At 43.6% G+C, this 11735-nt stretch overlaps 1 long non-coding RNA gene across 1 annotated transcript; it reads left to right on the top strand.

Moving 5' to 3' along the window:
• Window positions 1-1076: 1076 nt before the first annotated feature.
• Window positions 1077-10999, top strand: LOC309868394. Its single transcript, XR_014313682.1, has 4 exons — window positions 1077-1159; window positions 1436-1637; window positions 1927-2584; window positions 9604-10999. It is a non-coding gene; the product is annotated as an uncharacterized lncRNA (long non-coding RNA).
• The last annotated feature ends 736 nt before the right edge of the window (window positions 11000-11735 follow it).

The raw sequence follows: 11735 nt of genomic DNA, 5'->3' as shown, positions 1-11735 counted from the left end.
CATGGCCCCTTCACTGCCTTTCACTGGTTTTGTAAATCCACCTGGGACTTCCGCCCTCTGCACAGCCACCTGCACGAGGCAGGTGCAAGAGGCAGGTGCACGGGGCAGGTGCACGGGGCAGGTGCACGGGGCAGGTGCACGGGGCAGGTGGGGCCCCCTCCCTTCTCCACCCCCAGGCTGCTTCTGTTATCTCTGCTCACCTGCAGCAGGAGCCCCTCCGAGCACGTTGCGATCTGATTTTCTGAAAATGGTGAGACAGGGGTACTGTCACACTTTTTCTCTATTTCCTTTCTCTCTCTCTCTCTCTCTCTTTAGAGGGAGTGTGGTGCCGGGAAGGCAGTTTTCAGATAAAAGGAAAAAAATTAAAAACTTATTTGAAGTTGGCATAGGGGAATTTTTGTTAGAATGCTATCAGTTCTGAATGTAACATAAAGAGGGTGGAGTGGACAGGCATGGTGCACTGAGCAGGAGCCCGTTCTAAATTATTAATGCAGCTAAATGTCTCTGGATTGAACACTCAGCCATGCGGCCGGACCAAAATAACATGAAATAATACCAACTCTATTTCTGATCCAACGGAACTCTGAATGACAAACAGAGTTGCTTAACCAGCTGTCCTCAGAGTATTTATCAGGAAATCAAATTCTTTCTTAAATATTCTAATTACATACTGAAACCCTCCATTCAGTTTCCTCTTAATTTCCCTGTCTCACGACTCAAATAGTTGGATATTCCTTTTAGTCCATGCTTCGCTGTCTTTTCACTCGCAGACACTTGCTTTTGTCTCTGGTACGGCAAGTGTTGTTAAAATTAAATTCCAGACGCTGTGCACACACACACAAAAAAAAATGTCCAGCTAATCTGACATCCTGAATTATGTTTTCTTCCTCCGGGCAGGATGTTGTTTTGCTTCTGGTGAGCAGCCACGGTAGACACCGATCACTTTAAACCAGGCCGGGGTTGCACTCCTTCAAACATGACCTTTAATTGTAGGAAGACTGGCCTATTTCCTGTTAGGTGGCAGGCTGACAAAAAGCCCAGGGTGTTGGCCAGAACCTTCTCGTTTCCTGAGCTGCAGTTTTCGGTTCCTGTCCCCAAAGGGCCCCCCGGGTTCTGCGCAGCCTCTCAGTCACTCCTGCTCTGTCCTTGGCCTCTGCTGGTGAGATTCTCTACCGCTCCTCCTCTCAAAGTAGGGGAACCTCGGGGCAAAAACAGGGCCTCAAAGGTCAGCCTGGCTACACGTTCCTCCCTTTGTGGGACCCTGATCCATCCTTGTGTTCAATTGCTCTGATGCTTTCTGTTACGGGCTGAATCGTGACCTCAGTATTCAAATGCTGAAGCCCCAAACCCCCAGTGTGGCTGTATCAGGAAACGGGGTCTTTAGGAAATAACTCGGGTTAAATGAGATTGTAAGAGTGGGGTCCTATTCTACTAGGACGGTGATCTTGTAAGAAGAAGAAGAGAGGTGTGTCTCTCACTCTCTGCCAGGTGAGGACAGAAAGCAGCCGTCTACAGTCCAGAAGACCATCCTTAAGAACATGGCCATGCTGCTGCCCTGGACTTCCCAGCCTCCAGGACTGTGAGAAAAGACACTTCTGTGCTATGTCAGGGCAGCCCAAGACCGAGACCCCCTCCAGGTAGGCATCTCAGCACCTGTTCCTATTTCCTAGCATTCCTCGTTGGTTGTTGGTGGGAGGGCTGGCCACTTACAAACATGTCACCCGTAAGACACAGGTTTCCAGGGCTGCAAACCCTGTGGAACCCCCATCCTGAGTTTTTGCAAAGGACAGAGTTGAGGATGTGAAGGCAAGTGTTTACTAACACGTGAGAAGCAAAGAAGGAGCCATCATAAAGTCATAACATGCAGAAGAGTTGAGCTGAGCATGCACAAAGCTCTATTTAATGTTCAGCTTCTTTTCCCACCAGAAAATGGAACGGATGGTGCCCGTCTTCAGCTGTGGTGTGACAGGAAGTGAGAAGGGTCTGCATTTACTCTGATGGCGAGGTGACGGACTAGCCTGCTCCGGTTTCATGGATGCTGGCGAAGATGAGTCAGAGGTAAAAGCCGATTGATCATTCAGACCAGTGGCAAGTGACAGAGGGTTAACGCAACGCACCTAAGCTCCAGCTCCCACAGACACACGTGGAGAGGACTGTTCCTCTGCGCACAGGGTGACACGGTGTGCTGTGTGACAGTAGCGCGATCTTCAGCCTGGGGCCCTGCCAGTCTTCTAAAATGAGCAACAAACATGGCCGCTCCCGGGCCCCGATGGAGACATTACTGGGCTGGACAGTACACGAGCTTCCCTCTGCTGCAGAGGGGGACACTACCTCTGTCGTTTAAGGCTGTTGTCTCTACAAACATCCTTGATAAGATAGTCTGGACCAAAGAGAAGTTAAGGACTTTGCTTGGAAGATGTTCAGAAACAGAGGAGACACATAGAGAACCGCCTTTCAGCATGGAGGCAGAAAACCTTAGCGCTGACCGGCAAATACAAAGCTGCTGAGCTGTGCACACAGCTCGGCATCAGGCATGTGCTGTGAGTATATAGTCCGATGCCAGGAGCCTTGGAGACCGGAGAAGGTAAAATGAAGTTAATTGAAATGTGCCCATTACGGCTCAGTCACTATGTTTACCATGTTTTCTATTTGGTGGGTGTTTGTTTGTTTGTTTGTTTGTTGTGGGTTTTTTGGTGGATGGAGGTAAAGAAAAATCTATTTCTAAAAAACATCATGAGTTTACTAATAGCTTCTGTTATTCAACCCTATCTGTTGACTAATGTGTGAAATTCCTCAAAAGAGAATTCTCCTACCACACATATTCCAGGAGCATAACCTTCCAGATTTGGAAGGGAGTACACTCTTGGAATTTGGTTTCATACTGGTCTTTGGCCATAGAGCTTTAATTTATAATTCAGAGAAATGAAATCTTTGTCGACATTATTATTGCATCAAATATTTTGGCAAGTACCTAAGTGCTTGATTATATAATCCTACCGAAATAAGTCAAATAGATTTTTTTTAAAGACCCAACATTTATGGCACAGTTTTTTATTTAATCTTTGTAACAAAGCTCTGAGGGATGTATTATTTTCATTTCCATCTTACAGGTGCCACGTGGAAAGTACAGGGCAATTACACAGCTAACTCTAGATCATAAAGGTTAATAGTGACTGATGAGGAATGACTTCCTCCTCACGTTTTTGTAACGACATCATACCATTACACTGATAATATTTTATTTTCTAAATTAGGTGTAGTTTTAGATATATAAAAATACTGGGGAAGATTCCCATACATGCTATATATTTAAACACTCTGAAACTCAATACAATTTTGTCTCCTATAAACACAGATCAGGGAACACTAACTAGGGGCACCTGGGGGACTCAAGTCAGTTAAGCATCTGCCTTCACCTCAGGGTCCTGGGATCAAGCCCTGAGTCGGGCTTCCTGCTCTGTGGGGAGTCTGCTTCCCCCTCCCTCTGCCCATCCCCTTGCTCATGGACACACTCTCTCTCTCTCTCAAGAAAAAAAGAAAGAATGAAAGACTGACTAGTGACATTTCTACCCACACCTGAGAGCCTAACTGGGCAAATAAATAAGCTTTAAGTGTTACTTAAACAGTTTAGATGAACAAGAAACTTTTTTTTTTATTTCTTTTCAGCGTAACAATATTCTTTGTTTCTGCACCACACCCAGTGCTCCATGCAATACCTGCCCTCCTTAATACCCTCCATCTGGCTCACCCATGCCCTCACCCCCTCCCTTCCAAAGCCCTCAGGTTGTTTTTCAGAGTCCATAGTCTCTCATGATTCACCTCCCCTTCCAATTTCCCCAACTCCCTTCTCCTCTCTAACTCCCCTTGTCCTCCATGCTATTTGTTATGCTCCACAAATAAGTGAAACCATATGATAGTTGACTCTCTCTGCTTGACTTATTTCACTCAGCATAATCTCTTCCAGTCCCATCCACGTTGCTACAAAAGTTGGGTATTCATCCTTTCTGAGAAGCATAATACTCCATAGTGTATATGGACCACATCTTCTTTATCCATTCATCCATTGACGGGCATCTTGGTTCTTTCCACAGTTTGGTGACCATGGCCATTGCTGCTATGAACATTGGGGGTACAGATGGCTCTTCTTTTCACTCCATCTGTATCTTTGGGGTAAATACCCAGGAGTGCAATTGCAGGGTCATAGGGAAGTTCTATTTTTAATTTCTTGAAGAATCTCCACACTGTTCTCCAAAGTGGCTGCACCAACTCACATTCCCACCAACAGTGGAAGAGGGTTCCCCTTTCTCCACATCTTCTCCAACACATGTTGTTTCCTGTCTTGCTAATTTTGGCCATTCTAACTGGTGTAAGGTGGTATCTCAATGTGGTTTTAATTTGAATCTCCCTGATGGCTAGTGATGACGAACATTTTTTCATGTGTCTGATAGTCATTTGTATGTCTTCATTGGAGAAGTGTCTGTTCATATCTTCTGCCCATTTTTTTATATGATAGTCTGTTTTGTGTGTGTTAAGTTTGAGGAGTGTTAGGGTCCGTAATCAAAGGAGCGAGACTGATACAAAGTGAAGGTCAAGCAAAGCTTTATTTCGCGCCAAGCATCGAGAATCATACTGACCGGTCAGGGCTGTCTTTTGCAAAGAGGCGACCTCTCCCAGCCTCACAGACTAACTTTTATAGAGGTAGTTTAGCCGGGCTATACACAGGTGGCCAATGAGATTGCAATACGCAGAGAACACTGCACAGTCATGCTAAGTCTGCCACTCACAGAAGAAAAAAAAAACCTGCTAGATAACACATGGGTGGCCAATTGAATTTCAATTTACCCTAGTAGATATATGTGTGCCCCACTGATTGGATGTCTTCACTTGGCCTGACCTGCCCTTGTATCTAGGCTTTGCAAGTAAGTTCCTCTGGGAGGGGCGGGGTCAATCTAAGTTTACTGTAGCAAAATGGCTTTCTCTGATTAAGTAGGCCCTTACAAGGAGTATTTCTGCCATCACCCTGAAGAATAAGACTCACTGGGGGTCTCATTGGACCCTGTTCTCCCACAGACCCTCCAAGACTCTGAGTTCCCACAACTGTCCCTTCCCTTGCATCTACCTCCTGTAGTGGGGAAAGTGCACCAAATGGGGGACAGGAAGCCACAGAGTCACAGGGCTGTCATACCCACGACAGCTCCACTGGAGAGTCACTGATACATTGTGAGGGTCGGTGCTAAACCACTGTGAGGTCACGGAGATTTCCAGTTAATTCATCCTATAACATTACCTGGCCACATAGACAGCATGGGAACATGTGCGCAAAAACTTATCAATAGTGATGGTAAAATGACAGAAAAATTTACATTTTTCTTCCCTATGGTTTATGTACTTGATGTTTAAAACAATTAACATACCTGATATTATATGTACATGATTATGTATATGTGCATATTTTGGAATGAACTTTACAGTTGAATTTATACCAGAAAGTCCCTTGGGAATGCCCCTGTGGGAAGATCCAAACAAATATGTGAAAATCATCCAGATGCTCTGGTGGAATGATAAATAAAGTGCTCAGAGGAGGAGAGATCTAGATACAGTTAATTCAAAGCAAGGATTTTCTGAGTAGCAACCTATTGTACTTTGAAAGGGATTTTCTGGGAACCATAAAAAATTACTCCACTTCCCCATTCTCTCCTACCTATAATGACTTTGGCACATTCAGATTTTGATCGGTTTTTCAAAGATTCAGAACCTCAGTTTTTTACTTCATTTCCAAATGGAGGGTGAGATCCTTGAAGATTTCAAAATACTCAGCATACTCACCATGAACAGCCTTGCGGGAGGTAATACATCATAAATGCAAGTAGTGTCTCCAAGTTGCATCACATGTCCTTAGCATAAGACCACTACATTAATACACATGGTATGAAACAGGCGTGCAATGCTGCGTTTGGTCTGGACCTGCCTTCCTCATAGGTGAAGGGCTCTCACACATGCTCAGTTGGCATCTTTTTTTTAGAATTTTTTTTAATTTTATTATAAACATACAATGTATTATTAGCCCCAGGGCTACAGATCTGTGAATATCCAGGTTTACACACTTCACAGCACTCACCATAGCACATAGCACATAGCACACCCTCCCCAATGTCCGTAACCCCAACCACCCTCCTCCTCCTTCCCTCCCCCCAGCCACCCTCAGTTTGTTTCCTGAGATTAAGAGTCTCTTATGGTTTGTCTCCCTCCCAATCCCATCTTGTTTCATTTATTCTTTTCCTACCCACTTAAGCCCCCATGTTGCATCACCACTTCCTCATATCAGGGAGATCATATGATAGTTGTCTTTCTCTGATTGACTTATTTCGCTAAGCATAATACCCTCTAGTTCCATCCACATCATTGCAAAAGGCAAGATTTCATTTTGTTTGATATGGTATATACATATGTATATACCATATCTTCTTTGTCCATTCATCTGCTGATGAACATCTAGGTTCTTTCCATAGTTTGGCTATTGTAGACATTGCTGCTATAAACATTCAGGTGCACGTGCCCCTTCGGAGCACCACATTTGTATCTTTATGGTAAATACTCAGTAGTGTGATTTCTGGGTTATAGGGTAACTCTATTTTCAACTTTTTGAGGAATCTCCATGCTGTTTTCCAGAGTGGCTGCACCAGCTTGCATTCCCACAAACAGTGTAGGAGGGTTCCCCTTTCTCTACATCCTCGCCAGCATCTCTCATTTCCTGACTTGCTAATTTTAGCCATTCTGACTGGTGTGAGGTAGTGTCCCATTGTGGTTTTGATTTGTATTTCCCTGATGCTGAGTGATGTGAAGCATTTTTCATGTGTCTGTTGGCCATCTGGATGTCTTCTTTGCAGATATGTCTGTTCATGTCCTCTGTCCATTTCTTGATTGGATTATTTGTTATTTTGGGTGTTGAGTTTGAAAAGTTCTTTATAGATTTTGGACACTAGTCCTTTATCTGATATGTCGTTTGCAAATATCTTCTCCCATTATGTCAGTTGTCTTTTGGTTTTGTTAACTGTTTCCTTTGCTGTGGAAAACCTTTTGATCTTGATGAAGTCCCAATAGTTCATTTTTGACTCAGTTGGCATCTTAATTGTGGTGAAACTCATGATGCTCCTCTTCCTCCCACACTCATCAACACTGTTAACATTTTCCATGAGTCTCTGCCTCAGGGAGTAAGGTGAACTTGGATGCTCCCTCCAAGTCTCCCTTTGAAAGAGAACAACTATTGTTCGTAGCAACAATGCTGATCGCTTGATATCGTCATGGTAATGAGATCCTGATCTTGTCACCTCACTGGTTACAAATGTTGTCTGACTGTGTCCACTGACATCTTGGTTGCTTCCAAGTTTGGGCAATTCTAAATGAAGCTGCTATATTTGTGTGCAGGTTTTTGGTGGACAAAAGTTTTCAACTCCTTTGGGTCAATACTGAGGAACACAACTGTTACATCTTATGGTGGGAGTATATTTAGCTTTGCAAGAATCTACTAACCTGTCTTCCAAAGTGCCTGCCCCCTTCTGCACGCCCACCAGCAGCGAGTCACTCCCCATCTTTGCCAGCATTTGGTATTGTCACTGTTTGGATTTTGGCCATTCTGATAAGTGTGAAATCCATGTGCTTTGTGTTACCAAGTGAACACTATGCCCCTAATTCCAAACTAGGGTTTTGATTCCCAAACTGTGCATTCTTTCAGTGAAATTGTCAGATGTAAGCCTTTGTAGGTACTCCGTCGCAGTGATCTTAGACACAGCTGTTACCTGCCCCTGAGTCAATGCTGCCATGCGTGCCCAGCAGAAGGAAGTCCCACGGAGAGTCAGTGTGAGGAACGGACTGGAATGTAGTAGGTTCCGCCATCTGCTCAGATCTCCAGGACCCATTTCCTAAGAGGGGCTGAACTCCTAGAAACTAAGAGCTTTAGAATTCAGTGATCTCCTCTCTTTCAGCCACTTGGGAATTCGCTTACCTTATGTGTGACTATGTCCTAATTTCTGACATTCAAAACCCACCCCACCTTCCTACTCCCCAATATATTCTAGGACAGTTTCTCCATAATGATTCAATTTCAAAATATCCCCGAAATCAGATCATTCTTCTAGGAAAAGTGTTGAAAATCTGTACCATCACCCTCATCTCTGATAAGACCAACACATGGTTTAAATGAGGGCTTGGTAAACACTAACACCGATGCCAAGCCCGCTGGCCTAACCATTCGGATGACATTGGCTGGGGCACGTCCACACCTGTCTGTGCAGGTTTGTGGCTGCTTTCATACCACAGGAGGAGGCCCGAGTGCTGGGGACAGAAACTGTCAGATGACCCACCAACCCTGAGATACTTACCACCTGGCCCTCTAGCTAAACCATTCACCAGCCCTTATTTTAAAGTCTCATAGCTTATGTCTCATTTTATTTGTCTGTGAATGATGTCATGAGTTTAAATCAGTTTCAGTTGCTTGAGGACCAAGAAACTATATTTTGAAAGGCAGGGTCAGGAGTTCATTTATCGCCCAAGGACACTAGCGGACCTCCAGAGGGTCCGCCACAGACTCGTGACCCTAGCTGCACAAGTAAATGTCATCTGTTTGTGCCCCAATCTCCCAGCTTGTAACACGGGCTTCAGGGTCATGACCACCTCCTAGGAAGCACTTGGGAATTTACATAATAAGGTACACAAATATGGAGCCCAGCATTCGGCATGTATTGAGGTTTTAAAGTGACAATTTTTAAATTTCTCATGATACACACACACACACACACACACACACAGAGACACACACATGCACACATCACCCATTGAGATGGAAAGTGAGTAACCTCCCAAACATAAGTATGACATCACCAACACACATTTACACTCATAGTTGGTAAGAGTCTTGGGAATAAGTCTGTCCTGACTTCTTGCCGAGATTTCCCTTATGAGCCAGGTAAGTGTCTGCCCAAGAGAAGCGAAGAAGACAGAAAGAAATGCCATGTTAGCGTTCTCGTTATTCCACTGGAGGGCCGGAAAACCAGAAAATATTGCTGTGTACCATGACTTCCCACTAGCTTCTAAAAGCTGCAGTTAAGATTTTAAAAATAGCAAATTCTGTAGAAAGCCTCATTATATTAGGGTAACGTGGCGTTCTCCACCTCCCAGGCAGACAATGGGATATTAATCTTCACAGCAAATGATATGGTAAGTGAATTGGAGAGAGTGGGAACGGCAGACAGGATCTGCATGTTGTTCAAGTCCTTTCCTGAAACAGACCCTGGAAATTTACATCCCGAGACAAAAGGAGAGGAGGAAAAAAAGACAACGAATGTTTAAAAAATACTTTCGGTGATGTTTAAAATGTACCTCATTTGGGGATTCATTGATTTTTATTCTTTAAAACAAGGCTTTTTTATTTTCAAATATGACATGTGCATTATTCAGCCAACTAGAGAACAGTGCAATTTGTTGCCAACTCTATCATCAATTCTGTTTTAATCTTCCCTGGGTACTGAAGTAAAACATGCTGAGCTGTAGATTTCCTTTGCTGTGGCAGGAGAAATTTACTAAGCAATATTGCTCCTTTTCCTGGAGGTTTTCAGATCTGGCTTTTCCTCGGGAGCTCACCCTTCTGCGGCTGTGGGACGCAGCCAGGTGTCTGGGAACTGCGGCGTGTCACAGTGTGTGCGCCATTGATTAACCATGAAAACAGTAATGGAACTGCCATTGATCCCTGAAATGGCTCCTCCGAAATCCTTTAGGACGTCCACAGGGTCACTACTCATGTTCCGTCGCGAGGATAAGCTTCAAGCTATCTGACTGCTTGCTAACCGCCACCTGCAATAAACTGCTTGCCTTTCCATTACCAGCTTAACAACTGCCTGCCAGAGTGGAGTGTATGAAAAATAGATAAAACAGCTCCCAAACTTCACAGCGGCAGAAGGAGTCATTTGCACGACCGAGTTTGAGAATTCTCAGTGTGGAAAATAACTCTCCTGCTCACCAGGAAGTATGAGGTGACTCAGTCTCTCATTTTGAATTTCCAGAATTTAGCAGTAAAAAACTGACTGCCTTGGCATGCTGCTTTTAACTTTTCAAAGCACTTTCACGTTTCCTCCACTTGATTATTTCTCAGGGTATTTATACAGGGAAAACTTCTAAAAGTAAGGAAAAATATCATGAAACTATGTTCAAGAAGTATTAAATAGCTGTATAAGAATCACTAAAGGCAGAGCTCTAGGTCAGACTTGTCATCTACACACCACCCATCCATCCATCCATCCACTAATCTATTCATCTACCCACTTACCATCTACTCACTCACCCACCCATCCACCCATCCACCCATCCATCCATCCATCCATCCATCCATCCATCCATCCGTCCATCCATCTGTCCATCCATCCATCCACTCATCCATTCATCCATCCGTCCATCCACCCACCCATCCACACACCCATCTACCATCTACCCATCTAACCCAGCAAGGGTCTTCAGGGAGCCACTGACAACTACGATGATGTATAAACATTTTATTTTCCTATTATTTCAACCAAATTCACAGTAGTTTAGCAACAACAATAAGACCTAAGCTTGATCCGGGGAAATTCAAGAAAAGTGCCTTATCGATACAGAGAATGTATGTGTATCACCGTGTCTCTCTACCACCAGCCTCAACTATTTTGTGTGGGCATCAAGAGCAAGCAAATTTATTTCTATTGAAAGTGAAGAATGTTTAGAGTCACTTAAGTTAGAAGTGTTATGACTGCTGTGAAAAATGCATGGGAAATGATGTACTAAGTCTTTGGTGAGTGGCTCTCTTCCAATGCACACATTTTTTATTGTTGTTAAGAACACATAACATGAAATCATGCTCTTAACAAATTAACAAATTTTTACATGTACAAGACTTGGTTAGCAATACTATATTCCATAACAATTACATGTATATATTGTTATATCCAACAATATAATATTGATAAATATAGTACAATGTTGTACTGTGGGTCTCTAGAACTTACTCATCTTGCTTAATTGAAACTTTATGCCCATTGAACATCTCCCCTTTTCCCCTACCCCTGCCCCGGAAACTGCCATTTTACTCTCTGCTTCCATTATGACTATTCTAGATACCTCACATAAGTGGGATCATGCAGTATTTTTCCGTGACCAGCGTATTTCATTCAACATAACACGCACCAGGTTTATCTATATTGTTACATGTGGCAGGCTCTCCTTTTTTAAAGTTGAATAATATCACGCACTGTGTGTGTGTGTGTGTGTGTGTGCATGTGTGTTTACATCCCCATGTCTTCTCCATCCATCCATCAGTCCTGGACACTCAGATAGTTTCCAAATCTCTACCATTAGGAATAACGCTGCAGGGAACATGGGAATGCAGAGATCTCTCCAAGGTCCTGATTTCCATTCTTTTGCATGTATACCCTGGAGTACAATTACTGCATCACACAGTAGTTTTATTTTTTCATTTTTAATTAAAATCTCCATTCTGCTTTCCATAGCAGCAGGACTGTGTTACACTCCCGCCAACAGCGTGCAAGGATTCTGATTTCTTTACATCACTGGCAACACGTATCTTTTTTTAAATACTGGCCATTCTAACAGGTGTGGGGTGATATGTCACTGTCACTTTGATGTAAATCTCCCAATGATGGGGTGATATGATATGTACATTTTCCAATGATCAGTGATGTGAGCACCCTTTC

The sequence above is a fragment of the Mustela nivalis genome (genome assembly GCF_964662115.1).
Source record: "Mustela nivalis genome assembly, chromosome: 7".
Classification (NCBI taxonomy): domain Eukaryota; kingdom Metazoa; phylum Chordata; class Mammalia; order Carnivora; family Mustelidae; genus Mustela; species Mustela nivalis.
This window is presented reverse-complemented; position numbering and strand designations above follow the sequence as displayed.